Source organism: Hakea prostrata, chromosome 1, assembly GCF_041222555.1.
Source record: "Hakea prostrata isolate BN-2017 chromosome 1, UWA_Hpros_2, whole genome shotgun sequence".
Classification (NCBI taxonomy): domain Eukaryota; kingdom Viridiplantae; phylum Streptophyta; class Magnoliopsida; order Proteales; family Proteaceae; genus Hakea; species Hakea prostrata.
In genome coordinates, this window is record NC_142600.1 from 60793187 (window position 1) to 60807194 (window position 14008).

At 38.5% G+C, this 14008-nt stretch overlaps 1 pseudogene; it reads right to left on the reverse strand.

Moving 5' to 3' along the window:
* Window positions 1-662: 662 nt before the first annotated feature.
* Window positions 663-10390, reverse strand: LOC149029267 (putative E3 ubiquitin-protein ligase ARI7 pseudogene; annotated as a pseudogene).
* Window positions 10391-14008: the final 3618 nt, after the last annotated feature.

Genomic DNA, 14008 nt, shown 5'->3' on the forward strand with positions numbered 1-14008 from the left:
ATTCCATTTATTTGATGATTTTGAGTTCCTCTAGTGTTATCTAGAGATGGGATATTGATTGTGTAATCATCATTATTATCATTTAGTGATAGTGGAAGTTTTGGGTGGACTCCGATAACGGTCTCGTGGTTTTTTCCCTTGCGGGTTTTCCACGTTAAAATTCCTGTGTGTCTATTGTGGCTTGTGTATTGAATGCTTGATCCATTACAGCTGTGTTTGTTTCTTTAATTTACACTAGCATATTGTTTAGCCCCATCAACTATAACCAAACTTTGCTGCAAAAGCTTCTCCACATCCACATGAGAATGAATAGTGAAGAAAGAGATGTCCTATATCCTTTTAAGCTTTACCATATAGGTTACAACGAAAGGCTACATAATCCCTTTCTGAGTCAACAAGGCATCAATAGGTAGCCTATCATGAAAAAGTCTCTAACAGAAAACTTTTTGTCTAGATTACAAAGAAGTCTTCCAAATACTTTTTGCCCATTCCAATTGTTCCTCTTTTCTACGATAAAGATCCCATGTCGATCAAAAACTAAACTCTCCCCCCACCGAACCTTACCAATGATAAATATCAACAAAACCAGCACAAGGAACAAGATATAACATAATAAGAGAGATTACCTCTTGAAATTTGGAGTTGTCCACTGATAGAAACCTCTACTCCCCTTGCTGTAAATAATCTGCAACAGTCAATTTCAAATAACCCTCTAGAGCCAGAGGAATACCAACATAGTCTGCAATGGTAAAATTCCCCAACCACCTGTTAAACCATAAATTAACTCTTTAATCCCTGTTTATTCTCTCATATCTCCTCTCTCCTCTCTCCTTTTTTCTTCCTATTTATTCTTCCCTTTCTATAAGCGTGGGTTAAGGAAAATTTGGGAAAAAAATCTTCTCCACAATTAGGTACTCTTTCCCTTTCTCAATTTATTTATTGTTTCTCTTTTTCTCAATTTTATTTATTCTTTATTTGATTTTATATTCTTTGTTTCTTTATTTCTTCTGCAATTTTTGTTATTTAATTTTATATTGTGAATAAAATGTCTATATTTAGTAAAGTAACTAACTATCATTGGTTTGCATCTCTTACCTTAAAAAAAAAAATTGGTTTGTATCGGACTTTTTAAGGTTGAAGTCATGTGTGTTTTTTTTTGTATTGATGCTTTAATTTACCTATATATTGTTGAAAAAAAATATCATTATCAATAATTACCTATTTTTGTCAAATATGTGTGGGCCCCATAGAATATATGTGGACATATTCCTTAATATAATAAAATAATTCATAGGTCGGACCCCCAATGGGTCTTATAAGAGCCCACACAATATGTGTGGCGAAAAAGTATTGGTGCTTCCCAAATCTGGACTTTCATTCTTCCGCCCCCCCCTCCCAATATTGCATCCTGGTTCTGCCACTGATAATGCCCATAAGCATAAGTCCACTTCAACACTCGCATGCATTCAATTATCAATAACAATGCTTCTGTTATGAATTGACGATCCATCTCAGATAATCCTATAAGACTTAGTTCCTTGAGCTTATTCTCGATTTGAATTTGGTGTTAATCTAGCTAAACAATCTTCCTTGATGCGTGGTTGCTCACCCATCGTTCATAATAATGAGCTTACCTATCTAGAAAGTTTTCAGCCATCTCACATTTCTTCTTAGCTTCATCATAATTTCCATTAATCAAAGCAAATTTGTAACTATTAAAGGAACAATGGTTACCCGCATGCCCTGACCATGAACCAAGGCACAACCAATAGAACTCATATCCTCATGGTGGTGAACATGTTGTATGCGCGCAACCCTCATTCTTTTCAATTTGCCTCTTGCACTTGGGACATAACTTTGAATTAGTTAACAACCAATGCATAGTTTCACCATCAGAACTCTGTTTGATAACCCATAAAACCCACTTAGCCACAGTTTCACAATTTTAAGGCTTGTGAACTTCCTTATTGCAATTCCAGCAAAAGCAATATGAACAGCTACAAGGAATATCAGAACAAGAGCTTCCCTTAATGCCAATAACATCAAATGCTACACCAAATCAACAATTTGGAGCATGACACCACTTAATTTTTTTTCTATTTGATTCGATATATGATCTATCAAACTAATGAGAAAACTTCTGCTTATCTTCTAAGTGCAACCGCCACTAAAATAGACATAAGATCTATTTTCCCAACAATCTGATCGAAAAACAATAAAAAATAATAATTCTTCATCTCCAATCAATTTCTAGCAGAGATTTGAAAGAAAACTACTCACTATAGAGAAAAAAATTAATAGAATAAGAGAGTAGTCTAACTAACCTTCTCTAGAGTTGAACGATTAACCAAAACTCGTGAAACTCTCTTGCAAATCTAGGTCTTCTTATTCTCCACATGCTTTTGATGTTGTAGTCGACCCCAGTAGTCTAGAGCATTAAAGGCAAAATTCGGTTTTAGGGACCTTAAAATAGGATGTCGGAGGGCAAAACAAGCATTTTTTTACCACCAGGGGTGGCGATTGCTTGGAATCAACCTCCTTGAGCAACCACCCCCTAGTACTTTTCATTACTTGGGCGTTTTTCTCTCTTGGTTGTTCCTTAGCACAATCACAACCTTAAGCAACATGTAGATGGCTCTTACCTTGCTCATAGACAACATTCAAACATGATTTTCTCGTACTAGATATCCACCTACCCAAACCATCCAGGTTCTAGCTGGATCTTCTTCCACTTCCAAGTATGACAGGTTCTTCACCAACTTCATCCAGATCCATGGGCTCTGAGGCCAAAACATGAGTTTCAATTTGGGTGGCCCACAACTTCTTTCGACTAGAGGCTTTAGTACTTGGACCTGCAATTTGGGTTTTGGGATAGGATTATGGGGTTTATCACACAAACCATACCAATAGGACAAGTTGTCCCCAAAGTCCATTGAGTGCATCTTCTTTAGGTACAGCCAATACCATAAATGATATCATTGTTTAGATAAAACAACTGGTAGAGGGTACATTTTTTGCGATGTTACTTTCAATGAGACCCATTTTCCGCTTGCCTCATCACCACCCACTCAAACACCAGCACCTCCACGTCCTACCATCTCTCTACTTATCCAACTACAAACGCCTCCACTACAACTGTAACGCCCCAATCTCCATGTAAGGAGAAAGTCGTCATTGATCAAGGATCGACGTTACTTAGGTAGTGAACCAAAATACACTAAGAGGGTTTCCACAGACAATGTGAATAATAAAATCCACCAAAACTACAAATGATCGCAGTGGAAAATATTCAAATATAAATCAAAATGCTTCCATGAATTGTCTCATAATTTTAATGAAATCCAAGTAAAGGTCTAGAATCCAAGATTTACAACTAATAGGAAATTTCAATATTTATCTATCCTAAGAGATGTAGTAGACATGATCTTGATCTTTATCCTCCGAATATCCATCATCCCTCTGATCAAGTCCATCATCTGTAGAAGTAAGGGGTAAGTTTTGGGAAGAAACTTAGCAAGTACAACCTAACACATATCAATAGGTTCCTTTCTTTTTATATTTAATATTTAATTAAATATAATCTTATACAAATAAAATTAACTAACATGTATAAATGAGAAAATAAAGTCATGATATGCCCAATGATATGAATGAGACTCAATGATGCCAAGAAGAAAGAAATAAACCACACCCTCACTGGTCTAAGGTCGATAGGATGTCCCATGCCGTTACATGGCTTGCGCGCGTTACACAGCCCAACATCCATCTACCTTAACCAAATGTTTTAGAATCAATGTATGTTCCATGCCGTTACATGGCCTGCGCGCGTTATACAGTCTTAATATACATTCTCATCCAAAACATCTACTAACTCAACATCACACATAATGCTAATATGACCATGACATGTCTTGATGAATCATATGCAAACAATGCAAGATCATATGAAAATGATGAATTTTGGATATAGTCCATTATAAAAATCAATGCATAATACAATAATAAATAACCCAATAAAACACAAATATAAAGATACATTCATGCTTATAGAAAAGATTAATAAATTCAAGGGAGAGATTAGTTATTGATAGATCATAATAATTTCATAAAATATAATCTAAAAGAATGCATATTTATATACTCAAAGACAAGATACTAATAAATCAAGATAGACAAAATTTAAAACGTATTCATACTCAAAATTAATAATCAAAATTAAATTATTAAATCAAAGAAATAAATCATATACCAATAAACTATGTAAATCAAACATCATATAAAACGTATTAATAATCAAGATAAGTTATAAATTCAATAAAAGAATCAATCACTAAGAAGTCACGTAAAACTATAAATTAGATCATAGAAAAAGAAGACAATAACATATTGATTGTACTTACCGTGGAGAAATCACAAAAAGAATATCACCCTTCGATAGAGGGCCTTGTCTTTCTTTTCTATTCTTGCATAACCAATATAGGCTCTCAATTCTCTTCTTTAATATACCACGTTCTCATCATCTTTCTTCTCTCCCCTGAATATTGTCTCTTCCTAAACTACACCTAAATCCTCCTAAACTCCACGTTTCTTTCACCATTAATTTCTCTCTCCTCTCAATATTCCCTCCTCTTACCATCCTCCTAACCTCCACGATTCCATCAACCATCTCCTCCTGAATTCCCACGTTTTCCTTATATTCCCATACTTAGTTGCTCTCAATACTTGATTCCCTCAATATTAGATTCCTCTTTTTATTTGATTACATATTTTATCTCTTATGCAATATTTGATTTGTCTTTTATTCCCTATTTATGCAATATTTTCTTTATCATTTAATCATTCTTTTATTTATGCAATGTTTTTGACTTCCACGCATGAAATCCCCAAGATTCTAAAGTAGATCTGGATGGGGTTAAAACAATATCAAAATGTGTAATATAATTTGTGTAGCTATGAGGCATTGAACCCCGAACCTCTTTCTTTATTCAAGGAGCTTGTTAACCATCTAGCTAATTCCCAACCTATGATTGAATTTAGCAAATAAATTCTAGTAACTATGTTAATCCCATACTAGTTCGGCTTTTAATGGTAATTATTTGAATATCAATACAAAATGCCAAGACTACCCCTATGTTTTAGTTGTGGGTGTTACAACAACCCTCTTCACCCACTCCACCATCATCAATATCTACCACCCCACTCTTTAGTAATAATAATAATACACTAAGTCCAACACCCACCCCACCCCTAATGTGAAATGAACCTTCCTCATCAACTGAACCAGCCCTCTCCTTCCCACCCACATCCCACCCAACGCTCACACCCGACCTCATCCATCCCCTACAATAGAAACCCAACCCAACCCATCATATAATTCCCACTGATACCCACACTATGGTTACAAGAAGCAAAATCGGTCATAGTAAACCTAAAATACCTACGTCTATTCTGACAACAAGGCATCCCATATCATGTGCATTCCTTACCTCCCTTTACTGAATATCCATAGAACCATTAATCTTCAAAATAGAAGCCAAGGACAAAAGATGGATCTTTGCTATGAAAGAAGAATACAATGCTTTGATGCACAACAATACTAGGACTTTAGAGCCATATCGACAACGTATGAGTCTAGTTGGTTGTAAATGGGTATGTTGCATCAAAACAAAGAGTGATGGATCTATTGAAACGTATAAAGGAAGGTTAGTTGCAAAGAGGTACAACTAATAGCTTGGAGTGGATAATCATGATATATTCAGTCCCGTTGTAAAGCCAGCTAAAATTTGGATAGTAGTTTCCAACTTTTGGCCAATTCACCAATTGAATGTCAAAAATGTGTTTCTCAATAGAACACTCATAGAGGATGCATACATGGAACAACTTTAGGGCTTCATTTCAACTAACAAGTCAAACCATGTTTGCCATCTGAAAAAGGCTTTATATGGACTTTGTCAAGCGCCTTGTGCCTGGTTCCAATGTTTCACATCTTACTTGCTTCATAAAGGCTTCCATCAAAGTTCAAATGATACATCCATGTTCACTCTCACCACTTCCTATGGATTAATTGTGCTGCTATTATATGTGAACGATATCGTCCTAACATGGGAGCATCTCAACGTAGTACAAGCCATCATTCGAAGATTCAATTAGGAATTTCTTATGACTAACTTAGGCCCATTAGACTATTTTTTTTTTGGGTATTGAGGCAAAACGTGATCCCTTTGGCATCTTATTGACTCAAAGTACTCTTTGGATCTTCTTCAAACCACTAGAATGGAATTTACAAAGCCATGTACCAATCTTGTTGCTTCTGGATCCAAAATATCAGCAACAACTAGCGAAGAATTAGTAAATCCCACTAAATATCAAAGAATAATTGATGCATTGCAATACCTAACCATAACCATGCTAGATATTTCTTATGCAGTCAACAAAGTATGCCAATTTATGCACCAACCAACAGATGATCATCTCCAAGTTGCCACAGGAATTCTAAGTATGTTAAACATACACTGAGGGTCGGAATTCTTCTCAAACCTACACAATTTAATCTCATGGCGGCTTACACAAATGCGGGTTGGGCAGGATGTCTAGATACACGCCGATCAATTGGAGGCTTTTGTACATTTTTGGGATGTAATTTGATATCATGGTCTTCAAAGAAACAACCTACAATATCACGTTCTAGTGCCGAAGCATAATACAAAACCCTAGCCATGACAACATTTGAAGTTCTCTAGCTATCCTTTCTACTATGAGATCTCAATATCTAGGTTTCCAAGCTATTTTTGATCTACTGTGATAACATCTCAGCAATGGCACAAATCTTTCAAGAGCATCGATCCAACCTACTATGGGTACCCCCCAATAGTTTGAGGAGGGATGATAAAAAGAGTTCAATGGAAATCCACCTTGGTTATTCATACATTTAAAATTCAAATTTGAAAACCCTATACTTTCTCAACCTACTTGTAAAGAGTCCTATCTTTGTAAAACACTTGAGTTACTTCTATAAATAAAAGTCACTTACCTCATTGGTAAGTAATACAGTTTCAAACCAAATACAAATTCTTTCATCTATTATAATAGATCGTTGGTTGGAGATGCTTTTCCATATTCTTGAAGTATGGCTTTGTGCTAAGGTACTCCTTTTCTTGTAGCTGCATTTCTTCCTAAAGACAATTTGCCATTATCATGTCTCAAATAAGTGCAGCTACTATGGCATAGGAAGAAGCACTGATTAGACCAAGACGAGACCAAGACCATGGGACAGTTAGCCTTGGGAAGAAAGAGATTAGTTGAAGAAAGCCTATTCGCTAAAAGCCTTCTATGGCACCTCTTCTGTGAAAAAGGCTTGTGCTCTATGTGCATAAGCTTGAATTAAATTAGAAGAAAAGAATGAGAAAGAAGGTATTGAGAGTTATTAAGATATTGTTGGTTATTTCTCAATGACTCCTCACATAAATCTAAAGTCTCAGTAAATACTTACAATAGGTTTTCTAGAAACAACTGGAGTTTGAGTAGCCATGAAATTTTGAGTTCTCATCCAATATCCATGTCATTGTCTATTTGATCATCACAAAAAGGAAACGTCAGCCCAAATTTGTTACAGACTAACAGAAATAAAAGCTGGGCGTTGGTTCAAATCCCATTCTCAACAAAGTAGTATATCTGTTGTGTAGCTTCAAGCGAAGGCATCGGATTGTGGGGTATTGGTCTGTGATGTTTAGGGTTGTGGGTCCAATGATGCAATATTCTAAGCCTTTGTTGAAGAGACTTTAGTCTAATGGCAGCCTATGCTCTAGCTTGTGCCAGCTTGGCCAAGTTAAAACTCTTGGGATGTGCTAGAAAATGCTTCAAGACTTCAAGAGAAAAACAAAAAAGCTGAATCTTTTTTCTTTCTTCTTTCTTGAATATATAAATAGTTGAATCTTATGCAATAATAGAATCTACGAACTCCATAAACAAAATTGAGGATTTGTTCCAATATCAGGGCTAGAACATATATGTCACACCCCCACCTAGCCGGTCCGTCCATACCCGAATACCCGTGGGGTTGATACACTACAAGACCATGGTTCAGTGACAAACCCATATAATCATATGATATAGCAGAATCAAAGGATAAGAATAAAACATGATCCATATATATATATATATATATATATATATATTTAAAGTTATAAAATTTAAATACCAAGAGGTTATAGTTATCCTTCAACTAGAATTAAAACATAATCCAAATGGAAACAAAATTGGACATCAGAGTTGAAAAGAAATGATTGTTTGTTTGCAGCGAAAAATAATCTAATTGTCTTGATAGGAGATGCCATTGCCCTTCTCAAAAGATAAAATGTTAAAAATGTAAAAATTTCTATGAGGGACACTATCGACTCCCAAAGCATCACCAATTCCCTACTAGAACCAGCTCCATAGGAGCAGTCCTGGCATGGGCATCAAGTTCCATGCGAGTCCACCTCCTCGCAAAGTCGCTATTTTAAAGTAGTCTGCCGATGATGGATCCTCCATTTGAATGGAATCCTCATAACATGTAGTAAGATCTAACATAACATACATATAAAAGGAATGAGTTCAATATAACTTAGTGAGGTCAACTTAACAACATATCAAGCATTCATCCACCAATTTCTCTCACACACATAAGATTAATAAGGATAATATGTATAATGATGATAATATGACTAATGAATGAATATGATGTTATGCTCCTAACTCTATCATGAAGTCTCTATGGTAGACAAGTATTAAGTTGGACACCAGTCTCTTTTGAGTGGTCTCACTCTCCCTCAACAAGAGACTTTTATTGGGTTATTTGCGGTTGTTGTTCAAATCACATCAATCCATGGCTGGGGATATAAGTCATCACTCTTTCACATCACCATTTGGCATGAAAACTGACGCATATCAAGGACAACTCTAGGCCCAATGCATAGTTGTATGGTCTCGTACTACATATGGTCTAAATATCATTCTTCAATTGGAGACATCTGTTGGTCTGATATCCTTATCCACTTAAAAATGGGATCCTCAACGGGAAGCATCTATTGGATTCCATTTCTCAACCCTATGGTCATCCACATATAATGGACATGATGCTTTGATGTCCTCTCATGGGTTGGCTACCAGTCTTGAGCACCCATGAGCCCATGTCTAGTATATGCAACCCTACCATCTCATTATGGCAGTGGGCTTGCTTGATGCTCACAACCACTGACATCACGAGTTAATCGACTTTAATACCCCTACCGCTGGAAGGGTAGTAGTATTCATGGGGTTATCTAGCCAAACAAAATGCAAGGATTTTTTTTTAAACGAAAATGCATTAGAATAAAAAATAAATAAATTATTCAAGCAGATATGAATGCCGTGAATAACACAAGTACATCGATTGTTTGAGGAAATCATTACATAAAATAAGAGGAATGTTACCAAACTTTACTCGTGCCATATTCCTAGCAACAAAGAACAAAATAGGTACTAACCATTAAGAAGGTCACTACAGTTTTTCCAAACTTCTTTTATTTGAAAATTAGCATCAAACCAAAATTTCCAACCATCTAGAAGACCATTAAGAACTGCTTCCAAATTTGTCTGAAAATTATTCCTTCTTGCTGCTTGAGAGAAGCAATGGCCTTCCTTTCTACGGTGCTCATCCACTTCCACTCATATTCTTGTTCTGCTTTGCATCCTTCAATGATCAAAATACCTTTCTTAGCAATGTCCCACATGAATTTAGGGAGATTAATAGGTTGGTAAGTGTTGATGCAAGAAATATGATCTTAGCTCCATGGCTCGCTCTTGATCCAGCCTTTGCTCCTGAGACCAAAACAAGGTGAAAGTGGGCCGCCCCTGAGGATGAGAAGCCACCTCCGACGATCAAATTAGTCTAGGCCAGCAAAATGATAAACTTCATTGAGGAGTGAAGACCCCAAGAGATGATCAAGATCATGCTCTTGAAGGGTAAGAAAGCTAAAGAAAGTGGTGGCTGGAGTGTGTCAAGCTTACCCCCCCGTTCCCCCTTTTGACCGAGTATATATTAGATTCATACCTCCAGAAATGGCCTGCTTGTCCTGCTGGAAGACGGTGGTGGTTTTTGTCGTCTATGGGCTCTAGGCGCTGCCAATTTGGTCTCCTCAACCACCAAGAGGGTCCAATCAAGTTGCCTTGCCCCTGTTTTGTGGTGTGTTGGAGCCTCCTGAGAGGAGCAGAGATGCTGTCGTCCCAAGGCTCGAGGAGATCTTTGATCAAGTAGCATCCTTGATATAACTGAATCACCATACGGGAATCGGATCCAAGCATGTGGGCCTTGCGCCACATAGATGTCCCTGCCCTGCTGGAGATGATGAGCTGGCCTAGACCCAGTAGCCATTCTAGAATCGATCCAAGTATTATCCTTCTGAGCTGAAATAGTCATGATGATAACATTAGCCCCCTAATCATTATGGCGAATACTTGGTATGGAGATTATCCATTTCCCGCTTTAATGCGCTTTAAAGTCTTGGAGAATCTTCTCGGGAAAACGAAATCAACTTCTCACCAAGCGGCTTCACTTCTTCAACAAGTTTCTAGGCACGATGAGTTACAAATTTAATGTTGGCCAAGAACCGCTTAATTATGCCAACTGCCTACGCCTTTTTTGACGTCATGCGTGTCTTTCCAAGACCTCTGTTCGATCGCCAGGTGTTTCAGTTATCTGCTTCTTGCTAGGGACGAAGCATCGTAATGATGAGAAGTGAGGATCAAAGAAAATCCCCAAGAGTTGCACTCGATTCCCAAAAAGGCGCATCTTATAAATTAGACTTGTTGGTGCAACCTAGAGGGGGGGTGATTAGGTTGCAACTAGTGGATTGTCCCAATTTTTTGGTTTGTGCGGAAATATACGGTAAATTGAAAATTCAAATGAAACTAAACAATACAAGCAACCATAACACGGGATTCATAGTGGTTCGACTATACAAGTCTACGTCCACTCCTCTCTTGGCCTCAAGAGAGTATTCCACTATTGATTCTCTTTCAATACAATGGGTAGAGATCAAACCCTTACAATAATCTTTGTTGCGGGGCAAAAGAACCCTTTACAATCTTTGTTTAACAAGCAGGGCAAGAGCACCCCTTAACAATCTTTGTTTACGGGCAAGAGCACCCAAGCAATCTTTGTTCACAGGCAAGAGCACCCAATGACCAATTCTAATCTACCAACCTAGACTAGAATTGAAACAATTACAAAGAAAGGATGTTACCTTAAGAGGTGTGAAACTTTACCTCTTGTGTGAATGTGATGCAATGTGAGTTGTATGCTCAAATGGAAATGTATGCACCGTCGACGCCTTTAATCACCTCAAGCTTGCTTAATACCTTGGAATGTTCTTCAAGGTTGGGGACAAGGTGAAAGGCAAAGCACAAAGCTTTCTTGCAATTTGAGAGCTTAGGATCACTTGGGGAGTGGGTGATCAAGTGTGAGTGTTCTTACTCTCAAATGAGGTGAATTGGGTTTATATAGAGCACCTTTGAGTGCCAAAACCCAATCCCCAACGGATAGAAAACGGACACATTTTTGTCCTGTTTTTCAGCCCAGACGGACGTCCATCTGGTCAGACGGTCATCCGTCTAAAAAGTAGCCGTTAAACTAGCCGTTATAGGCTGTTTTTACACCAGACGGAATTCCGTCTGGGCAAATGGTCATCTGTCTCAAAAAAAGAACCGTTGCAAACTAGCCATTATTGGCTAAGTCAGGGCTAGACGGAATTCCGTCTGGCCTTCTGTGATTGAAAACATAGAAATGCTAAACCAGACGGGCATCCGTCTGGAGCCTGTTTGGCTGAATTAAGTTGGGGCTCGGACATGGCTTGGGTTTTTGGACTTTATGGTCAACCCTAAGCATTGTACACCTCACTAACATGTCCTAGGTCACTCTAGTAATATGAATTACATATAATTGATGCATTTACATGAATGTGTATGCGAGAGTGTTCTAAGCCCTAATTCAGCTTAAGTCTTGATCTTCGACTTGATCTTCGACTTGATTTTGTGCAACGGTCTTCATGTCCATCTTGGCATGATCTTGGCTTTGACTTGGAGTTGGTCCACTTCTTCTCATCTTGAACTAAAACATCACAACTCAATATAGCCATTAGTAATTCATGCTTATTATCATCAAAACCAATAGAGGCTGATGTGGCAAATGCTGACATGGCATTTTCCAACAATCTCCCCCTTTTTTATGATGATAAACACATGAATGATTGGAAAATATGAATGATAATTAATAGCAAATAAACACTCATTCATATGCATGTTATTTACATGTTTTTCTATGGTGAATTCTAATTCATGTTTGTTATCATCAAAACATGGTGAATTCAAGTTTCATGTTTGTTATCATCAAAACCAATGGAGGCTGATGTGGCAAAATGCTGACATGGCATTTTCCAACAAGACTTTCATAACTCTTCTTTGGTATTGTTCGAACTGCAACTTTTACTGCTCTTCTATGAATCCTGGCTAACAAGGTTGATCGCATCCATTGATCCTTGGAGAGGTCTATCAGCATCTTTTTGGGCGAAATGGGGAAGAAAAGCGCGAGGAAGACCAGACCTTTCACCAACACCGCAAGCCCTCCGAGTCCCTCGACTAAGAAGGAAGAAGAAGAGGGAAGTGTTGCCCTAGAAATTGGTGGTTCCTCTTCGGCTATTCCGTCTACTGCTCAACAAAGTGCTCCTCTTGACCGTGCTGGTATGGCTACTGTAGCTTATCTTCGGCTTCTATCTTTTGTAGAACAACGTTCTTCTGAACTCAGACTAGGGCCTTTAGACTATCCCAGCCTTCTCCATTCGTCACACGTGGCGTTGATAAAAGCTGCCTTTAAAATCCCTGAAGATTTTCAGGTCAGGCTTCCTGGTCCTTGTGAAAGGGCGAACTTTCTTGCAGAGGGTGAAATCCCTCTGTAGTTTGATTCTTTACTAGGCGGCCTGAAGCTCCCTCTGTGCCCCTTTGTTAAACAGACTTTGGAGTACTACAGGTTCAATCCAGGTATGTTGGCACCCAATGGGTGGAGATACCTTATTGGCTTTATGGGATGTTGCCACCGTTTTGGCGTAGAATGCAGTTTAGATTTGTTCAAGAGTCTTACCTTCGTTAGGGTTGTTGGCGGAGTCGGCTGGTACAACTTTAGTAAGCGTGGTACGACCACTCGCAAATTCATGGTTTTGGAAGAAGGAACTCTGCCTCAGACCCATAAGAGATGGAAGGAGAGGTATATAGCATGTAAAGTTCCATCAGGATACATCTCCTGTGTTTGGTCGTCCCTTTCCCCGCAATATATCAAGAAGTTGAATGACAAGCCCTCTCTAGGAAAGAAAGAAGAACGTTTTTTCAACACTTTCTTGAAAGGAGAGGGGGGGCCCATTCATGGTTGTGAGATGGACTATGAAGCTTCCCTTATTCTATGGGGAGTGATGACTAGTGAGCCCCCTAATCCTTCTTTCTCAATGACCGAGATCGAAACTATAAATCCACTTACTGAGAGTTCTGTTTTTTGCAGTTCCTGCTATGCAGATTGACAGAGAAGCCCTGCTCTAGAGGTACAATCTCTCTCGGACGGTTTCCAGATTGGAGCATGAGAAAGTTCAGGAACCAAAGAATGATTCCCCTACCCCCTCCGTTGTGCTCCCCCAGCCGGTGTCAAGGATCCCTGTCGACTCGGAGTTGAAGACCTTGGAGTAGGTTCTCCAAGAAGTGAAAAAGGAAACCGGTCTACCAACGACGTGGGAGGAGGAGGAGGAGGAGGAGGAGGAGGAGAAGGAGGAACCAATCACAATTTCAAGTGAAGAGCGTCCCCAGACTTCTTGCAAGCAGAGCTGGCAAGGACAAGGCTCGCAAGCGATTGCCGTCACCTCCCAGGACGAGAGGTAAGGAAAAGAGAACAAAGATTGGAGATGTTGAAAAAAGTCCAAAAAACGATCCGGCCGGCATTCCACGGTCATCCTCC